The following is an 18,304-nucleotide window of genomic DNA, read 5'->3' on the forward strand; positions in this document are numbered from 1 at the left end:
ACAGTATTGGATAGCAGCCCCAGAGAGCTGTGATCGGGGGAGAGAGAGGACACAGGAAAAGAAACAGACTGGCATTGTGGCAAGCAGACAGAAAAAGCATTTCGTGTTTATCTCCTGAGCACTTCCAGAAGGTGCACACTTGAGAGCTCAGTTTGCAGTGTGTTATTCTGCCTGATTACTGAAGATGTGCTAACAGTGCAGAAATCTAGAGATGAATTTCAGTACTGCAGCAATCATCATCTTTATCCTGTTTGGAGGTTTCTGTGGCATGTGTTGCTCCCATCGACATCCATTTGACTGAGACAGCGATCAATCTACCAATTGCTGGAAGGAAGATATAGCAAGTGCATCTAATGGTGAGATATCTTCTTCCTTGTGTAAGTGGATCTTACTTAATTCTGCTAGGTCCTATTTACTGCTAATGCAGCTCTATCTGATGGTGGATCACCACATCTGTTAATTTTTGTGACACTTTGCGAAGATACCCCTTTCCATTCTGTGGATTACAAATATTACTTCACAAAAGTCTGAGTACTCAAACACAGGATTTAAAGGGCCCCAACGCTGGCAGACTCTGTGTGTGTTTGTGTGAATAGAATTCCCACTGGCCAGTGGTTAGCTAGAACCCACAGGACCTAGGTAGGATAGTCAGTAATATCACTTTTGGGAAATTGTTGAACATTATTTTTGTATTGTATTGTACAGTTCAGTGCATTTCAGGCAAGGCCTCCCACTGGCGGTTAAAGTGAATGAACACAAATCCTGTTTTCCTTTACTGAGCAGTTGTATTATATCATTGCATTTGATATTGGTATTCTGTTAATCAGTTTATCTCTTTTCAGGGCTTATTGCTAGTTCTAATAAAGCCCAGCTAAAAGTTTAAACAGTGTTTTGGTGTTACTTGGATCCAAGTGAGGGTGAGCCATCACTGGTGTGGGACAGAAGACCCGTATATTACTCCAGAGGGCACTGGTGAGGGAGCCAGCCGGGTGCCCATCTAAGTCAAGTCGCTCCAGTTCACAAGTCTTAAATGAAGGGCGTGTAAGGCCTAAACCTTTGTACCAAGCCTTACCCAAAGCCTCAGTTAGGCTGCCCAAGCTACTCTCAGAGTCGGGTCCCAGATCACGGGAGATCGGTGCACACCACAACCAAAACCATCAGTCCAGACGACAACGGAAATGGGCCCAGGCCAAAAGAGGGATTCAAGCCCAAACAGCCGAGCAAGCTGCATCAAACAGCCAAGCAAGTTCCCTGACAAGCTGGTGGGTCCTTCTCCTATAGTGCCAGTTCAGGTGGAAGGTGCATACACAAAAGCCCTTCTAGACTCTGGTGCCCAAGTGACTCTAATTTACCGTGATTTCTATGATAAACACCTGAAACACCTGCCCTTGCAGATGTTAGAAAGTCTAGAAATCTGGGGTATAGGAACTAAGAAGCTCCCCTATGACGGATATCTTCCAGTCAAGCTTGAATTTGGCCCAACCTTTGTAGAGCAGAAAGAGACTTCCGACAAATTGGCCATTGTATGTCCCCGCCCCCGGGGGCTAATCGGAGTTCCTTGATTGAGGGGACGAACACTGACTTGGTTCAACGGTTACTCACTCCTCAGGTCTCAGAGGGTGAGGATGCAGCTAAAAGTGTACATCCGATGTTGCACTCAGTGTACCAGCGATTGGTGCAGAAACAAAAGGCCCCAACAGAAGGAGTGGGAAAATTGTGGAAGTTGGACAAGACGGAAAAGGTCTTGCAGCCAGGTGAAGTAGCATGTTTGCGGGCTTCAGTCAAACTGAATTGGGACCAACCTGGTCCTTATGTTATCCTTGAAGGTGACCCACAGTAGACAAATTCGGGTTTGGAACTGATTCCGGAAGTAATTTCTATGAAGGCCTTACAGAGAACCCATGGAAAGGTTCTTGTCAGAGTTAGTAATGTTACTGATTGTCCAGTGAAGCTTCGGACCGAATGATGATAGGGCAGGTAAATTCAGCCACACCCATCACACAACAAGGTGTAGTGGGGGAAGCCAAGGAAGAGTTACCAGAGGAGTATTTCTATCCAAAAGGCTCTCCTTTGACATCTGAATGAAAAGAACGGGCAAAAACACAACTCTTAAAGTGGAGGAAAATTTTCTCTAAAAATGAGTTTGACGTGGGATGCGCAGAGTGCACAGCGTCATATTCGTCTACAAGAGGATAGGCTATTTCGAGAAAGGTCTTGATGAATCCCATTAGCTGATTTAGATGACCTTAGAGAACATATTGCGGAGTTGAAGAGGACGGGAATTATTCGGGAGTCCCGAAGTCCCTATGCTTCTCCCATTGTGGTGGTGAGGAAGAAAAATGGGTCGTTATGGCTCTGTATTGATTATCGCACTCTCAACAAAAGAACCATCCCAGACCAGTACACCACTCCACGAATAGAAGATGCCCTGAAATGCCTTTCAGGAGCCAAATGGTTCAGCGTGTTGGACCTGAGAAGTGGGTACCATCAGATCCCGATGCATCCAGATGACCGGGAGAAAACCACTTTCATCTGCCCAGTGGGGTTCTTTGAGTTTGAACAGATGCCACAGGGTCTGTCTGGAGCCCCTGCTACATTCCAACGCTTGATGGAACGGACTGTTGGTGATATGAACTTAATTGAAGTGTTAGTGTACCTAGACGACATAATTGTCTTTGGACAGACTTTGGAAGAACATGAGGAGCGTCTAGAGAAGGATCTGACTCTAGAGACGGGTGATCTCATACATATGATGTGGAGATGCCCGAAACTAGCCAGATACTGGACCGAGATCCTGAATATTATTGAAACCAGGTTTGGGATTAGACTGGAATCTGAGGCCAAGACTTGTGTGTTGGGGCTAATCAGACAGAATATCGGGAATGGCTATAAAGTTACAGCAGTGGCAAGATGCCTATACCAAGCAAGGAAATTGATAGCGCAATCCTGGCTGTCAGTGGCCCCTCCTACTACGGAAGAATGGGTTAAAACAATGAACAAATTGGTGAGAACAGAAAGGACAACCTATATTAGAAGAGAAAGCTACAGGAAGTTCACAAATATATGGGAATTATGGATTCAGGGAATGAGTAATGAGCTGGGAAATCCCTAATGTGGGCTTGAAGGAAATTTGCGGCCCAGAGTGTATGAAAGGCAGGAAAGGATGAATTGTAAAGGAGGAAATATATTTCAACTCTATATCAGGTTAACATGGGCTGCTAGGCCTAAGTTTAGGCTAATTTGATAGAGCCAAAGCGATTGGGGGGAGTGGGAACTGGGGATACAGGGGAGGGGGGTGGGGTGGTTTCGGGTTAGGGGTAAGTTAAAAAGGTACGATTATGATAATGTATGTGATCTGATCGTGTAATGATCGGCTTTTGAGATGAACTTATATTAAATAACTTGCCTACTTTTTGTAATTGTATTATTTGGAAAATCAATAAAAAGGATTTAAATTAAAAAAAAGAGAAGATTCTGAAGCGACTCTATGAAGAGGGGTTGAAGCTGTCCCTTATGAAGTGCCAGTTCTACCTGTCATCAGTCACTTACCTTGGGCATGTTGTCTCAGTGGAGGGAGTGGCCACTGACCCCAAGAAGTTGGAAGCCGTTACCACTTGGCCCAGGCCCAGAAATGTGCAAAGCTGAGATCTTTTCTTGGGTTCTGCTCCTATTACAGGAGGTTTGTGGATGGATTTGCCAAAATAGCCACAACCCTCACTGAACTTTTGCTGGCTGGAGATGATGAAGGAGAGCAAGAAGTCCCAGAAGTAGTCCGGCAAACTAGTGGAGCGAGAAAGTCTCGGGAGTCCATAGAGGGAGAGTGGTCTAAACAATGCGAACAAGCTTTCCATCAATTGAAACGGAGCTTGACCAATGCTCCAGTTTTAGCCTACGCTGACAACCGCAAGCCCTATGAGCTCCATGTTGATGCCAGCAGAGAAGGACTAGCTGGTGTGTTGTACCAGGAACATGATGGATGTCTGAGACCTGTTGCTTATGTGAGTCAAAGCCTTACTCTATCTGAGAGGAATTACCCTACCCACAAGTTGGAATTTTTGGCGTTGAAATGGGCTGTCGTGGACAAGCTTAAAGGATACCTGTATAGTGCAGAATTCAAAGTCAAAACGGATAACAACCGCTCACATATGTCCTTACCACGGCCAAGCTGGATTCCACGGGACATCGATGGTTGGCAGCACTTTCTAGTAGGGATGAGCCGAACACCCCCCTGTTCGGTTCGCACCAGAACATGCGAACAGGAAAAAAGTTTGTTCGAACACACGAACACCGTTAAAGTCTATGGGACACGAACATGAATAATCAAAAGTGCTAATTTTAAAGGCTTATATGCAATTTATTGTCATAAAAAGTGTTTGGGGACCCGGGTCCTGACCCAGGGGACATGGATCAATGCAAAAAAAGTTTTAAAAACTGACTTTTTTTCGGGAGCAGTGATTTTAATAATGCTTAAAGTCAAACAATAAAAGTGTAATATCCCTTTAAATTTCGTACCTGGGGGATGTCTATAGTATGCCTGTAAAGGGGCGCATGTTTCCCGTGTTTAGAACAGTCTGACAGGAAAATGACATTTCAAAGGAAAAAAAGTCATTTAAAACTACTCGCGGCTATTGCATTGCCGGTCCGACAATACACATAGAAGTTCATTGATAAAAACGGCATGGGAATTCCCCACAGGGGAACCCCGAACCAAAATTTCTTTAAAAAATGACGTGGGAGGTCCCCCTAAATTCCATACCAGGCCCTTCAGGTCTGGTATGGATATTAAGGGGAACCCCGGCCAAAATTTAAAAAAAAAATGACGTGGGGGTCCCCCTAAATTCCATACCAGACCCTTCAGGTCTGGTATGGATTTTAAGGGGAAACCCGTGGCAAAATTAAAAAAAAAACGGTGTTGGGTCCCCCCAAAAATCCATACCAGACCCTTATCCGAGCACGCAACCTGGCAGGCCGCAGGAAAAGAGGGGGGGATGAGAGAGCGCCCCCCCTCCTGAACTGTACCAGGCCACATGCCCTCAACATTGGGAGGGTGCTTTGGGGTAGCCCCCCAAAACACCTTGTCTCCATGTTGATGAGGACAGGGGACTCATCCCCACAACTCTGGCCGGTGGTTGTGGGGGTCTGCGTGCGGGGGGCTTATCAGAATCTGGAAGCCCCCTTTAACAAGGGGACCCCCTGATCCCGCCCCCCCTTGTGAAATGGTAAGGGCCTACCATTTCACTAAAAAACTGTCAAAAATGTTAAAAATGACAAGAGACAGTTTTTGACAATTCCTTTATTTAAATGCTTCTTCTTTCTTCTTTCTTCTATCTTCCATCATCTTCTTCTTCTTCTGGTTCTTCTGGTTCTTCCTCCGGTGTTCTCATCCAGCATCTCCTCCGCGGCGTCTTCTTCCCTTCTTCTCCTCGGGCCGCTCCGCATCCATGATGGCATGGAGGGAGGCTCCCGCTCTTCTCTTCATCTTCTTCTCTTCTTAATCTTCTTTTCTTCTTCTCTTCTTCATCTTCTTCTCTTCTTCATCTTCTTCTCCGGGCCGCTCCGCATCCATGCTGGCATGGTGGGAGGCTCCCGCTGTGTGACGCATCTCCTCTTCTGACGGTTCTTAAATAACGGGGGGTGGGGCCACCCGTGACCCCACCCCCCTCTGACGCACGGTGACTTGACGGGACTTCCCTGTGATGTCACGGGGAATGCCACAGGGAAGTCCCGTCATGTCCCGTGCGTCAGAGGGGGGCGGGGTCACCGGGTGGCCCTGCCCCCGTTATTTAAGAACTGTCAGAAGAGGAGACGCGTCACACAGCGGGAGCCTCCCACCATGCCAGCATGGATGCGGAGCGGCCCGGAGAAGAAGATGAAGAAGAGAAGAAGATGAAGAAGAGAATAAGATGAAGAGAAGAGCGGGAGCCTCCCCCCATGCCATGGGTGTGGAGCGGCCCGAGGAGAAGAAGATAGAAGATGCCGCGGAGGAGATTCTGGACGAGAACACCGTAGGAAGAACCAGAAGAACCAGAAGAAGAAGAAGATGATGAAGGAAGATAGAAGAAAGAAGAAGCATTTAAATAAAGGAATTGTCAAAAACTGTCTCTTGTCATTTTTAACATTTTTGACAGTTTTTTAGTGAAATGGTAGGGGTACTTTTGTACCCCCTTACCATTTCACACAGGGGGGAGGGCCGGGATCTGGGGGTCCCCTTGTTAAAGGGGGCTTCCAGATTCCGATAAGCCCCCCCGCCCGCAGACTCCCACAACCACCGGCCAGGGTTGTGGGGATGAGGCCCTTGTCCTCATCAACATGGGGACAAGGTGTTTTGGGGGGCTACCCCAAAGCACCCTCCCAATGTTGAGGGCATGTGGCCTGGTATGATTCAGGAGGGGGGGCGCTCTCTTGTCCCCCCCTCTTTTCCTGCAGCCTGCCAGGTTGCGTGCTCGGATAAGGGTCTGGTATGGATTTTTGGGGGGACCCCACGCCGTTTTTTTTTTAAATTTTGACCCTGAAGGGTCTGGTATGGAATTTAGGGGGAACCCCCACGTCATTTTTTTTTTTAAATTTTGGCCGGGGTTCCCCTTAATATTCATACCAGACCTCAAGGGCCTGGTATGGAATTTAGGGGGACCCCCACATCATTTTTTTTTTAATTTTGGTTCGGGGTTCCCCTGTGGGGAATTCCCATGCCATTTTTATCAATGAACTTCTATGTGTATTGTCGGAGTAGTTTTAAATGACTTTTTATCCTTTGAAATGTCATTTTGCTGTCAGACTGTTCTAAACACTGGAAACATGCGCCCCTTTACAGGCATACTATAGACACCCCCCAGCTACGAAATTTAAAATAATATTACACTTTTATTGTTTCACTTTAAGCATTATTAAAATCACTGCTCCTGAAAAAACGGCCGTTTTTAAAACTTTTTTTTGCATTGATCCATGTCCCCTGGGGCAGGACCCAGGTCCCCAAACACTTTTTATGACAATAACTTGCATATAAGCCTTTACAATTAGCACTTTTGATTTCTCCCATAGACTTTTAAAGGGTGTTCCGCGGCATTCGAATTTGCCACGAACACCTCAAATTGTTTGCTGTTCAGCGAACTTGCAAACAGCCGATGTTCGAGTCGAACATGAGTTTGACTCAAACTCGAAGCTCATCCCTACTTTCTAGTTTCCGTTTCAGCTTGAAGTACTGACCTGGAGTTGGAAATAGGGATGCCGATGCTCTGTCAAGGAGACCTTATGGCCCGCTAACTCATAAGGAAGGGTGGACTCAACTGACGACAGAAGGCATTCAGGCTTTGTGTCAATGGATTGAGTACCGAGCCAGAGGAGCAACAGGGGCCGAAGCCATTGGAGTCACCACTGTTGGGGTCCCAAAGCTCTACTGTGATTTGACCCAAGTGAGGAATGAGGGACTGCCTTCCCTTTCCAAGAAAGACTTGAGGAAGGATAAAACAGAAGATCCCCTTTGTTCTCTGACTTTGAAAGCCTTGGAGAGTGGTCGCCCAGAACTTCTTCTCACAGCAGACTCCCCAAAGGAGGCTCGATTGGTTCACAGGGAGTGGAATCGACTGCAGCTCTCAGATGGGGTGGTCTACCGAAGGGGCCCCTTGGATGATCCAGAGGAGAGTTGGCAGCTGTTCCTCCCAGAGAAGCATAGGGGGACAGAGCTGAATGCATTACATGATCAACATTGACACTTGCGACCTGATAGAGCATTTAAGTTAGTTAGGGATCGTTTCTACTGGCTGTGTATGCAAACTGAAATCGAAAGTTACTGTCACTCCTGCCTTCGCTGCATCCAGAGAAAGACTTTGCCTTCCAGAGCTGCCCCAATGGGCCATCTACAGAGTCAAAGTTCTATGGTTTTGGTGTGCATCGATTTCTTGTGTCTGGAACCCGACACAAGTGGGCAAGGGAATGTATTGGTAGTGACTGATCATTTCACCCGTTATGCCCAGGCTTATCCAACAAGAGATCAACGAGCTGCCACAGTCACCAAAGTGTTAGTGGAGAATTTCTTTGTTCATTATGGATTACCTCAGAGAATTCACTCTGACCAAGGAAGAGTAGGCTCATTAAACAGCTATTGGATCTTCTGAGCATCAAGAAATCAAGAACGACACATTACCACCCTCAAGGGGATCCCCAACCAGAGAGGTTTAATCGTACCCTCCTTGACATGATTGGAACCCTTCCATCTGACAGAAAACAGCATTGGAGCAGGCACATTTCCGCCGTGGTTCATGCCTATAATAGTACTGAAAATGACACAATGGGTTACTCACCATATAGACTGATGTTTAGAAGAGAAGCTCGTCTGCCAGTGGACTTGGCCTTCGGTGTCTCAATAGACAGAACTTCCACTACATCATACAGGGCCTATGTGGATAGGCTCAGAAAGAACCTAAAGACAGCCTATGAGAAGGCACAAGAAGCTTCTGGTGTTAGAGGTCAACGGAACAGGAAGAATTATGATTTGAAAATTAGGATTCATGATTTACAGCTGGGTGACAAGGTGTTGCTGAGGAATCTGGGTCTCTCTGGAAAGCATAAGTTAGCTGACCGGTGGAGTTCTCAACAATATGTTGTCTGTAAGCAACTGCCTGGTCTTCCTGTATACCAAATCCAGGTTGCTGGGAAAACAGGTCCCTTGAAGACCTGGCATCGAAATCATTTACTTCCTCTGAGTGAAACTGTCAGGGTACCTGTGAGAACTGAGGCTTCATTACTCAAACCATCTTCTTCCAGGCAAGTTCCAGTTACTAGGTCTCAACCTCCACTGCCAGATGAGGCCACAACAATAGAAGATGACAGTGATGATGATCTGGAGGTAGGATGGTTGTGGCCATCTGAGCCCATGGATGCCACTTCCTCCACATCAACTGCTAATAAGCCCTCTCGTGTGTTTCGGCCTGATGCATCAGAATTTGTGCCCCAGGTGCAAGGCAATTCAGAGCTAGTAGAGCAAGCCTACCAGTTAGTCCATGAACCTGATGAAGGGTTTCCAGATGGGAGTTCCTCTGAACTTGAAGAAGAACCTTTGAGGAAAGCCACCTTGAACCTGATGGAGAATCCTGTGAAGAGACTAGTCTTGAGCCCAAAGAACATACAGTAGAGTTAAGAGAACAGTGATGAATAGTTAATGGGGGTATGGCGCTCCCTTGTGGGCTGTGCAAAATTCAATGACATAAACAGTGACTATGTTGAATAAATAAATAGTGATCCAAACCCAAATGGTGAGAGCTGTGAAATTCTTAATGGGTGAAACTCATATTAAATCATAAAAACTTTGTGGAAGTATAGGTATACGTGTTGGCAAACCTTAGCTTATTGCACATACCTCCATATTAAGATAATGAGAAAAAATGGAAAAAAAGAAAACTACTAAAGTGCTGCTGCTAAGCAGCTAATTAAAATACCAACTTCTATATATACAAAATTCGTGGCATGTGTATGTATACCAGTGCAAAAACGAGCATATGACAGTGCAATATATGTAATATGACAGTGCAATACTGCACCTACATATATATTTGACCGTGCACTCCAACTTATAAATCTGCAATACAGTGCAGTATAGTGCAATCGAGTCCAACAAGACTCTAAATGGCCAGTGCAAAGACAAGTGTATAACAATGCAATATATGACAGTGCAATCCCACACATACGTGTATATGTAACCAACAATCCAACTTATAAATATTCAATAAAGTACAATATAGTGTAGTCAAGTCCAGCAAGACTCTAGATGACGTAAAAATTTCAAATTAGGCAAAAAAAGGGAGAAAGAGTCTGTCTCAAATAGTGCATTCCAATTTTGAATGGCAGCAAAAAAGTTCCAACAGCTTAGTGACTTTTGGTGCCCACAGAGGTAAGTCCGTGACTTCTGTGCTCCCCTTTGGCTCCCCACTCACCAGCTTCCACTACCCCTGCAGGGGTGATAGACAATCTAGGATCCCAGAACCGTCCTCTTATTCGGTGTCCCGTGGTTGCTGCGGTGGAATGGCCTCTCTCCCAGGAGTCCCAGATTACCACTTCATACGATATCCAGGATGGGGGTCAGCAACTAAGCCCAGTATATGAGCCTAGGAGAATATAAATGACAGTGTTGGATGGGCGACCAGCTGTATTATTACCAGATTGTGTCCACTCAGCTGGGCAGTCTCCTGCTCCACAAATTGTTTGATTTGGAGCATCAATTCCCAGCAGGATCAAGTCAGATGCAACAAGCTTCCATCCTGCATCAAGTTCTCCTCAGCACTGATAGCAAAACAGCCATTTCCTGCCACAGGAAATGGCTGTTTTGCTATCAGTGCTGAGGAGAACTTGATGCAGGATGGAAGCTTGTTGCATCTGACTTGATCCTGCTGGGAATTGATGCTCCAAATCAAACAATTTGTGGAGCAGGAGACTGCCCAGCTGAGTGGACACAATCTGGTAATAATACAGCTGGTCGCCCATCCAACACTGTCATTTATATTCTCCTAGGCTCATATACTGGGCTTAGTTGCTGACCCCCATCCTGGATATCGTATGAAGTGGTAATCTGGGACTCCTGGGAGAGAGGCCATTCCACCGCAGCAACCACGGGACACCGAATAAGAGGACGGTTCTGGGATCCTAGATTGTCTATCACCCCTGCAGGGGTAGTGGAAGCTGGTGAGTGGGGAGCCAAAGGGGAGCACAGAAGTCACGGACTTACCTCTGTGGGCACCAAAAGTCACTAAGCTGTTGGAACTTTTTTGCTGCCATTCAAAATTGGAATGCACTATTTGAGACAGACTCTTTCTCCCTTTTTTTGCCTAATTTGAAATTTTTACGTCATCTAGAGTCTTGCTGGACTTGACTGCACTATATTGTACTTTATTGAATATTTATAAGTTGGATTGTTGGTTACATATACACGTATGTGTGGGATTGCACTGTCATATATTGCATTGTTATACACTTGTCTTTGCACTGGCCATTTAGAGTCTTGTTGGACTCGATTGCACTATACTGCACTGTATTGCAGATTTATAAGTTGGAGTGCACGGTCAAATATATATGTAGGTGCAGTATTGCACTGTCATATTACATATATTGCACTGTCATATGCTCGTTTTTGCACTGGTATACATACACATGCCACGAATTTTGTATATATAGAAGTTGGTATTTTAATTAGCTGCTTAGCAGCAGCACTTTAGTAGTTTTCTTTTTTTCCATTTTTTCTCATTATCTTAATATGGAGGTATGTGCAATAAGCTAAGGTTTGCCAACACGTATACCTATACTTCCACAAAGTTTTTATGATTTAATATGAGTTTCACCCATTAAGAATTTCACAGCTCTCACCATTTGGGTTTGGATCACTATTTATTTATTCAACATAGTCACTGTTTATGTCATTGAATTTTGCACAGCCCACAAGGGAGCGCCATACCCCCATTAACTATTCATTACATGTTAGTTCTCTTTGAGGGCTTAACTTGGGGAGGCAGCATACCTTCTATTCTTTTTCTTTTCTCCCATCTCTCCCCCCTCCCCCCCTCTATCTTATCTTCTCCCCCCCCCCCCCCCTTTCCCCTATTTCTGCTTTATGTCCTAAGCGCATAGTTTTTGTGGTTTAAGAGAACAGTGAGACCCCCCCACTCAGATTAACATATAACACCCCTGGAACAAGCTCAGAAGTAGCTATTCCCACTGTTCGCGGACTTCCTGATTCTCAGGCACATTCTATGGTGGTACCAGTGACTGATGTCCCCAACACATCTCCCAACACACTTTGGTGGCAGGTCCCATTACCTAATGCATTTGTTAGGAAATGTCATAAAATCAGCCTAAGATCATAGGCCTAAGTTGTTGGTCCATGTGTAAGGTTACTGTACAAATGGTATGTTATTATTAACTGCACTCATTTCTCTCTTTGGGGACCAAAGATTTTTTTAGAAGGTGGTGAATGTAGCACCGGTTTAGTATTGCCTCTGTAATATATGCAGAGTATTGCTCTCTGAAACATTGCATTGCATTTTCTGGCTAAACTGATAGCAGGAGGAGAGACTCTATTGGGTACACCTACAGGATTGAAGGCAGATTGGGTTCTGCTGTAGCTAAGAAGGAAGCCCACCCCTAACAACAAAAACAAGGAAGGACGGGATTGGATAGCAGCCCAAGAGAGCTGTGATTGGGGGAGAGAAAGGAGGACACAGGAAGAGAGACAGACTGGCATTGTGGCAGGCAGACAGAAAAAGTATCTCATGTGTTTATCTCCTGAGCACTTCCAGAGCCTGTGACTCTCCTAAAGGAAGGTGCACACTTGAGAGCTCAGTTTGCAGTGTGTTATTCTGCCTGATTACTGAAGATGTGCTAACAGTGCAGAGAAATCTAGAGACGAATTTCAGTACTGCAGCAATCATCATCATGTGTTGCTCCCATCGCCATCCATTTGACTGAGATAGCGATCAATCTACCAATTGCTGGAAGGAAGATATATCAAGTGCATCTAATGGTGAGAAATATTCTGCCATCCTTTGTGTAAGTGGATCTTGCTTATTTCTGCTAGGTCCTATTTACTGCTAATTCAGCTCTATCTGAAGGTGGATCACCACATCTGTTAATTTTTGTGACACTTTGCGAAGATACCCCTTTCCATTTTGTGGATTACAAATATTACTTCACAAAAGTCTGAGTATTCAAACACAGGATTTAAAGGGCCCCAACGCTGGCAGACTCTGTGTGTGTTTGTGTGAATAGAATTCCCACTGGCCAGTGGTTAGCTAGAACCTACAAGACCTAGGTAGGATCTTATAGTCAGTAATATCACTTTTGGGAAATTGTTGAACATTATTTTTGTATTGTATTGTACAGTTTCGTTCACCACTCATTCAGTGCATTTCAGGCAAGGCCTCCCACTGGCAGTTAAAGTGAACGAACACAAATCCTGTTTTTCTTTACCGAGCAGTTGTATTATATCATTGCATTTAATATTGGTATTCTGTTAATCAGTTTATCTATTTTCAGGGCTTATTGCTAGTTTTAATAAAGCCCAGCTAAAAGTTTAAACGGTGTTTTGGTGTTACTTGGATCCAGGTGAGGGTGAGCCATCACTGGTGTGGGACAGAAGACCCGTATATTACAGCGGCCCTTGCGGGGGTAACCCTACATAAATGTTGGAGGAAAATTTGTTGTTACCAAATTATCGTAGGACACTTTAAAAAGATAAGCAAAGTATCAAAATACCACCTATGGCTTTTATGATAAGATTACAATCTGTATATGTGTATCAGACATACATAGGCTTTTTACACAGTAGTAGAGACCCATTACCATTATCTTGTATATGTTGATTTAAATGCAAATATATTTCTACTATCAGTGTTTCATGAACCTTCTTCAGTAAAATAGAACTGGAAAATATTCACGTTCATTCCATTCTAAATGCCTGTCTCCTACTGGTATATGCAGTAAGATGGAAATCTCAACATATACACTGGCAATTCACTGCCATCTATAGGTGAGAGTTATAAAATACAAAGGCAAATGGCTACAATCACATCAAAAATACAAAGGCCACAGCATATTTAATGCTGACACTCTGTATGTATAGAGAGTAATGTGTATGTCTACAGAGACACACGCACACACATATCCCATACCCTCATTAAGGTACCAATCTGTAAATATGAGAAATATTGGAACACTTTAACAGTTTTACAACCATGCATGAGCTACGAAAAACAACACTGTACTTGTACCTGCACTAAGATGGCAGAACTATGGGCTATTGGTGGGAAACATAGCCTGGTCATTAGACCCAATGCAGTAGGACAACAATGTCACAGCTGTCATTGTGTGTACCATATAACTGTTGACTGTACCTGTATAGTAAATAACATGATGGTATGAAGCTTTAGTCTAAGTTTAACACAAAACTTAAGGTGTCACTAAATCTAGTTTACAATGAACTATCGTATGCTGGGTTGCTTTTGTTTTTTTTTGTTTTGTTTTTTGTTTTTTGAAGGTTGAGAGTTTAGTGTCACTTGCAGTATGTAAACTGCTGATCTGCAGCATATAAACAACTACTTGCCTTTTACTTACAAAGCTGCAGTTACATATGTGTTTTCCAGGATCTACACATCTCAGTAGTCATTGTGTTTTTTCAACAGACACAGACAGCAATAAAAACTTAGCAGAGGTGTTAAAAAAAATTTCACCATATCCAGACTGAAAAATCTGGAAGGAAAAAAACGTAAATGAAGAATGCAAAAAAAAAAAAAGAAATGAACCACCTCAAGTCCGTGCACTTTGAGTCCAGGCCAATTTTCAGCTATCAGCACTGTCACACTTTGAATGACAATTACTCAGCATGCAACACTGTACCCAGATGAGACAGATAGAGCTTTCTTTTGGTGGTATTTAAAAACCCTTGTTTTTTTTTTTTTTTTGCTATATAAACATAAAAATACCGTAAATTTAAAAAAATAAAATAAAAATTCTTAGTCTCTGTTATAAAATTTTGCAGATAAATAATCTTTTTTTTTTCCTAAATTTAGGCCAAAATATATTCTGATACATTTCTTTGGTAAAAAATAACCCAAATCAGTGTATCTCATTTAGTCTGTGTAAAAGTTATAGAGTCTACAAACTATGGCAGACAGTATATAGTTAAAAAAATGATACGTCCTGATGTTACTGACTGCCTATCTCATCTCTTAAGGCCCTATAATGCAAGGACAGTACCGATACCCCCCAAATGACCCCTTTTTGGAAAGCAGACAGTCCAATGTATTTAATAAGAGGCATGGTGAGTTTTTTTTAAGTTTAAATTTTTGTCACAGTTTTTTGAAAAATATATATTTTTTTAACAAAGGTGTAAATGTTTCATTCATGATTGGCCACAACTATCACATAGTACAGGGCCACTGTGACCAATCACAGAGCTCACACAGTAGTAAACAATGACATCATTTTTACTACTGTTCATGGGCTCACTGTGATTGGTCACAGTGGACACAGCAGGTCACTGATCCCTGTGCACACAAGTGGCCAATGTAGGAGGACATATGGGGATGTACTGCATGGGCATGCACAATTTTAAAGCATGATATGTTTGGTATCTATTTACTTGGCGTAACATCATCCTTTACATTTTTCACAAAAAAAAATGGGTTATGCATTACAATTCAAAAAAGTGTATTTTCCCCAAAAAAATTGTGTTTGGAAAAACCTCTGCGCAAATACCGTGTGACATAAAAAACTGCAAAACCCACCAATTTATTCTCTGTGGCCTTTGCTTAGAAAAAAATATACAATGTTTTAAGTCATTTTCTAGCAAAAAAAAAAAATGATTGTTACATGTAAACAAAAAGTGCCAGAAAAAGCCTGGTCCTTAAGTGGTTTTAAACTCAGCATGCCACATTTGCTGCACATTCACTCAAAACTGTTTATTTTTTTTTCTTTTAAAATATTTTTATTTTTAAAATACATAGAATACAGTTCGATACATTTAATAAACGTTTTAAATGTTCATCAACATTTCATAACATTAGATCCTGGAAAATGACGAGTTCACAACAGTAAGCTATTAACAATTGGGAATAAAATAAAAGTGGATATAAATAAATAATAGTGAATATTCCAATCCTGAGATGCCAACTTATTAGGTAACCCGGTCTGATGGAGAGCACTAAGGAAATAGAGCTATTCCCAACCCCCGGCACCCCTAACGGGATCGTACTGTGCTAAAGAAGCAAACCCTCCACCCCCCAATGACCCCACCCCCCGGTCAAAAAAATGTTTTGACAGGCATATCCAGTACAATATGAAGGAAGATAAAATGAACTTATCTATAAATGTTGATTTCATAAATGAAAATTGGAGATAAGAATCTTCAAATGTCATTTCCAGGTGTCCTCAAAACATATAGATAAAAGGACAGAAGAAGGAAGGAAAAGAAGAGAAAGAAAGGGGATGCGGGTCTATCCTAATGCTTGGAAGGAGAGAGAGACGGTGTGACACCATGCAAAATATAAGTCCCTATATATTTAGGCCAAGGATCACAGATTTTTTCATACTGTGGGATCCTGCCGGTTAAAATGCTAGCTAACTTTTCTTGGGTCATTATCCAGGAAACTTTTCTTCTGACCTCTGATAAGAAGGGCCTAGGTTTCATCCAAGCTTTTGCTATTATAAGCTTGACTCCTGTGAGTATGAAGTGAATTCATTTTTGTGTGTGCTTGGGAATGAGAGGTATGTGGGCATTTAGAAGAGCTATAAGAATGGACATAGGAATCTAATGACCAGTCACCTTAAATATCATATTAAAAACATTGTTCCAAAATGGTCGGATCCTAGGACATCCCCACCAAGTATGAACCATGGTTCCCAATAGTTGGCAACCTCTGAAGCAAGTTGGATCTGCAGTTGGATATATGGTTGCAAGCCTGGTGGGGGTTAAATACCACCTGGTTATAACCTTAATGTTAGCTTCCATCAGGGAAACATTAAGAATTCCCCTGAAAAAATTTGAGTAGGCAGTATGCCAGGTTTCTAAGTCCCAACTGAATAGAAGATCATTTTCCCAGGCCTCCATATAGGAGGATTTAGCTGTAGGGTGAATTAGGCACGAGTAAATCACAGAAATTCCTCCTTTTTGTTCCATAGCTTGTTCACACCAGATCTCAAAATTTGCAAATTGGAGCGGAAGGGGTTTATCCTTCCAAATTTGGTGTAAGAATTTAGAAATGAGATCGAAAAGGAGTCTCAAAACTGTTTCTTACACTCTGACCTGGCAGATCTCTGTTATTAAAGGTGTTTTAAAGGTCTGCAAGTGCAAGAACTTTTTTCCATAAAGATGTTGTCCACTCATGTGCAGTGCTGCCCATTCGGCAAATTGTTGCCCAAAATTGGCTTTGGTTTGAAATGGGGATTTGCTGCTGATCCTGGTTGCAGATGAAATCAGCATCTCAAGGCAGAGGGTTTTACATTTTTGTTGTGTTAGACAGCTTCATCTATTCAGAATTTTTACTTATCCTCTGGATGAGCTGTCTGATGAGGAGATAATGTAGACCTCTCATCCTGTGAACCAAGAACTTTTTGACCTTGTCACGAGGGATCTAGAGTTACAGGTGGCAAGCATTGGAGATTTGCCTGAGATGTACAAGAAAATACATTAGCTTTTAAGGAAATGTATAGTTGTTTTGTATATAAATATATATTTTTTAAATGTATTCAATTTTATTCAGATAAATATGAATAATTGTTTATTAGGTCTCATGCATAAAGGGCATTTTCGCAGTTCTCCTAAATGCCTTTCCTCCTGGTAGCAGCATTTTGGCACACTTGACGTGTGTAAATGTAAGTGCATCTAGATGCATTTAGGTGTGTTTGCAAGTGTAAAAGTGCTAGGCACGTCAAGCTCTTGACCGTTAATTCATTTATTTGGCCAGAATATTAATTTATTCTGCCATTGAAATGAATTAACACTCAAGAGCTTGACACACCTAGCTTTTACACAAGTGAAGCATTTTTCTGCTCATAGACCTATTGGCAGTGAAGTTTTTTTTCTGCCCCTATCTTGGTCCAGCTCTGTTCATGGGTACCTCCTTCGAGTACCCCCTCCCCATGCTGGAGCCAGGAGCACCGATGGGGGAGGGGGGAGGGGGGAGGAGGAGGATCAGGGCTGCTCTGTGCAAAGCCATTACACAGAGCAGGTAAATACAACATGTTCATTATTTAAGAAATATATAAACTAAACCTTTAATATCACTTTAACCAAAGTAGTTAAAAGTTTACCCCTAACCTAACACTTAAAGGAGAAGTCCGGTCTGAGCTCGTTTGGCTGGGCTTCTCCTATGGGTCACAGGAGTGCACTTCGTTTTGCACTCCTGTGACCCGTTTTCAGCAGAGTGTGGACTGAAGTCCGCACTCTTATGACGTCACTGGAATCAGTCCAGGCACCGTATCATCATGACAATAAAGTCTGGATCCCCCAGGTGCTTGGATTGATGCCCGTCTCAGCCTCTCAGCGAGCTGCTAAGAGCCTGAGACAGCCACTCCCCGCCCCTCCACAGCTCAGTGCTCCAGTGAGTGTGAGGGAGCAATGAGGAGAGCTGCTGATTGACAGTCAGCAGCTCTGCTCGGGGATCTGTGAGAACCGAGCCACCTGCGATGTTTGATCGCTTGGTTCTTAGTGCAGAGGTGCCGGGGGACATATGCAGCATCGGACCAATGCTGCATCCACCTAGGTAAGTATGAATGGGCAAAAAACCCATACTTCTCTTTTAAAATTAACCATTATTAAATTAATGGT

This window comes from Aquarana catesbeiana, linkage group LG04, assembly GCF_042186555.1.
Source record: "Aquarana catesbeiana isolate 2022-GZ linkage group LG04, ASM4218655v1, whole genome shotgun sequence".
Lineage (NCBI taxonomy): Eukaryota > Metazoa > Chordata > Amphibia > Anura > Ranidae > Aquarana > Aquarana catesbeiana.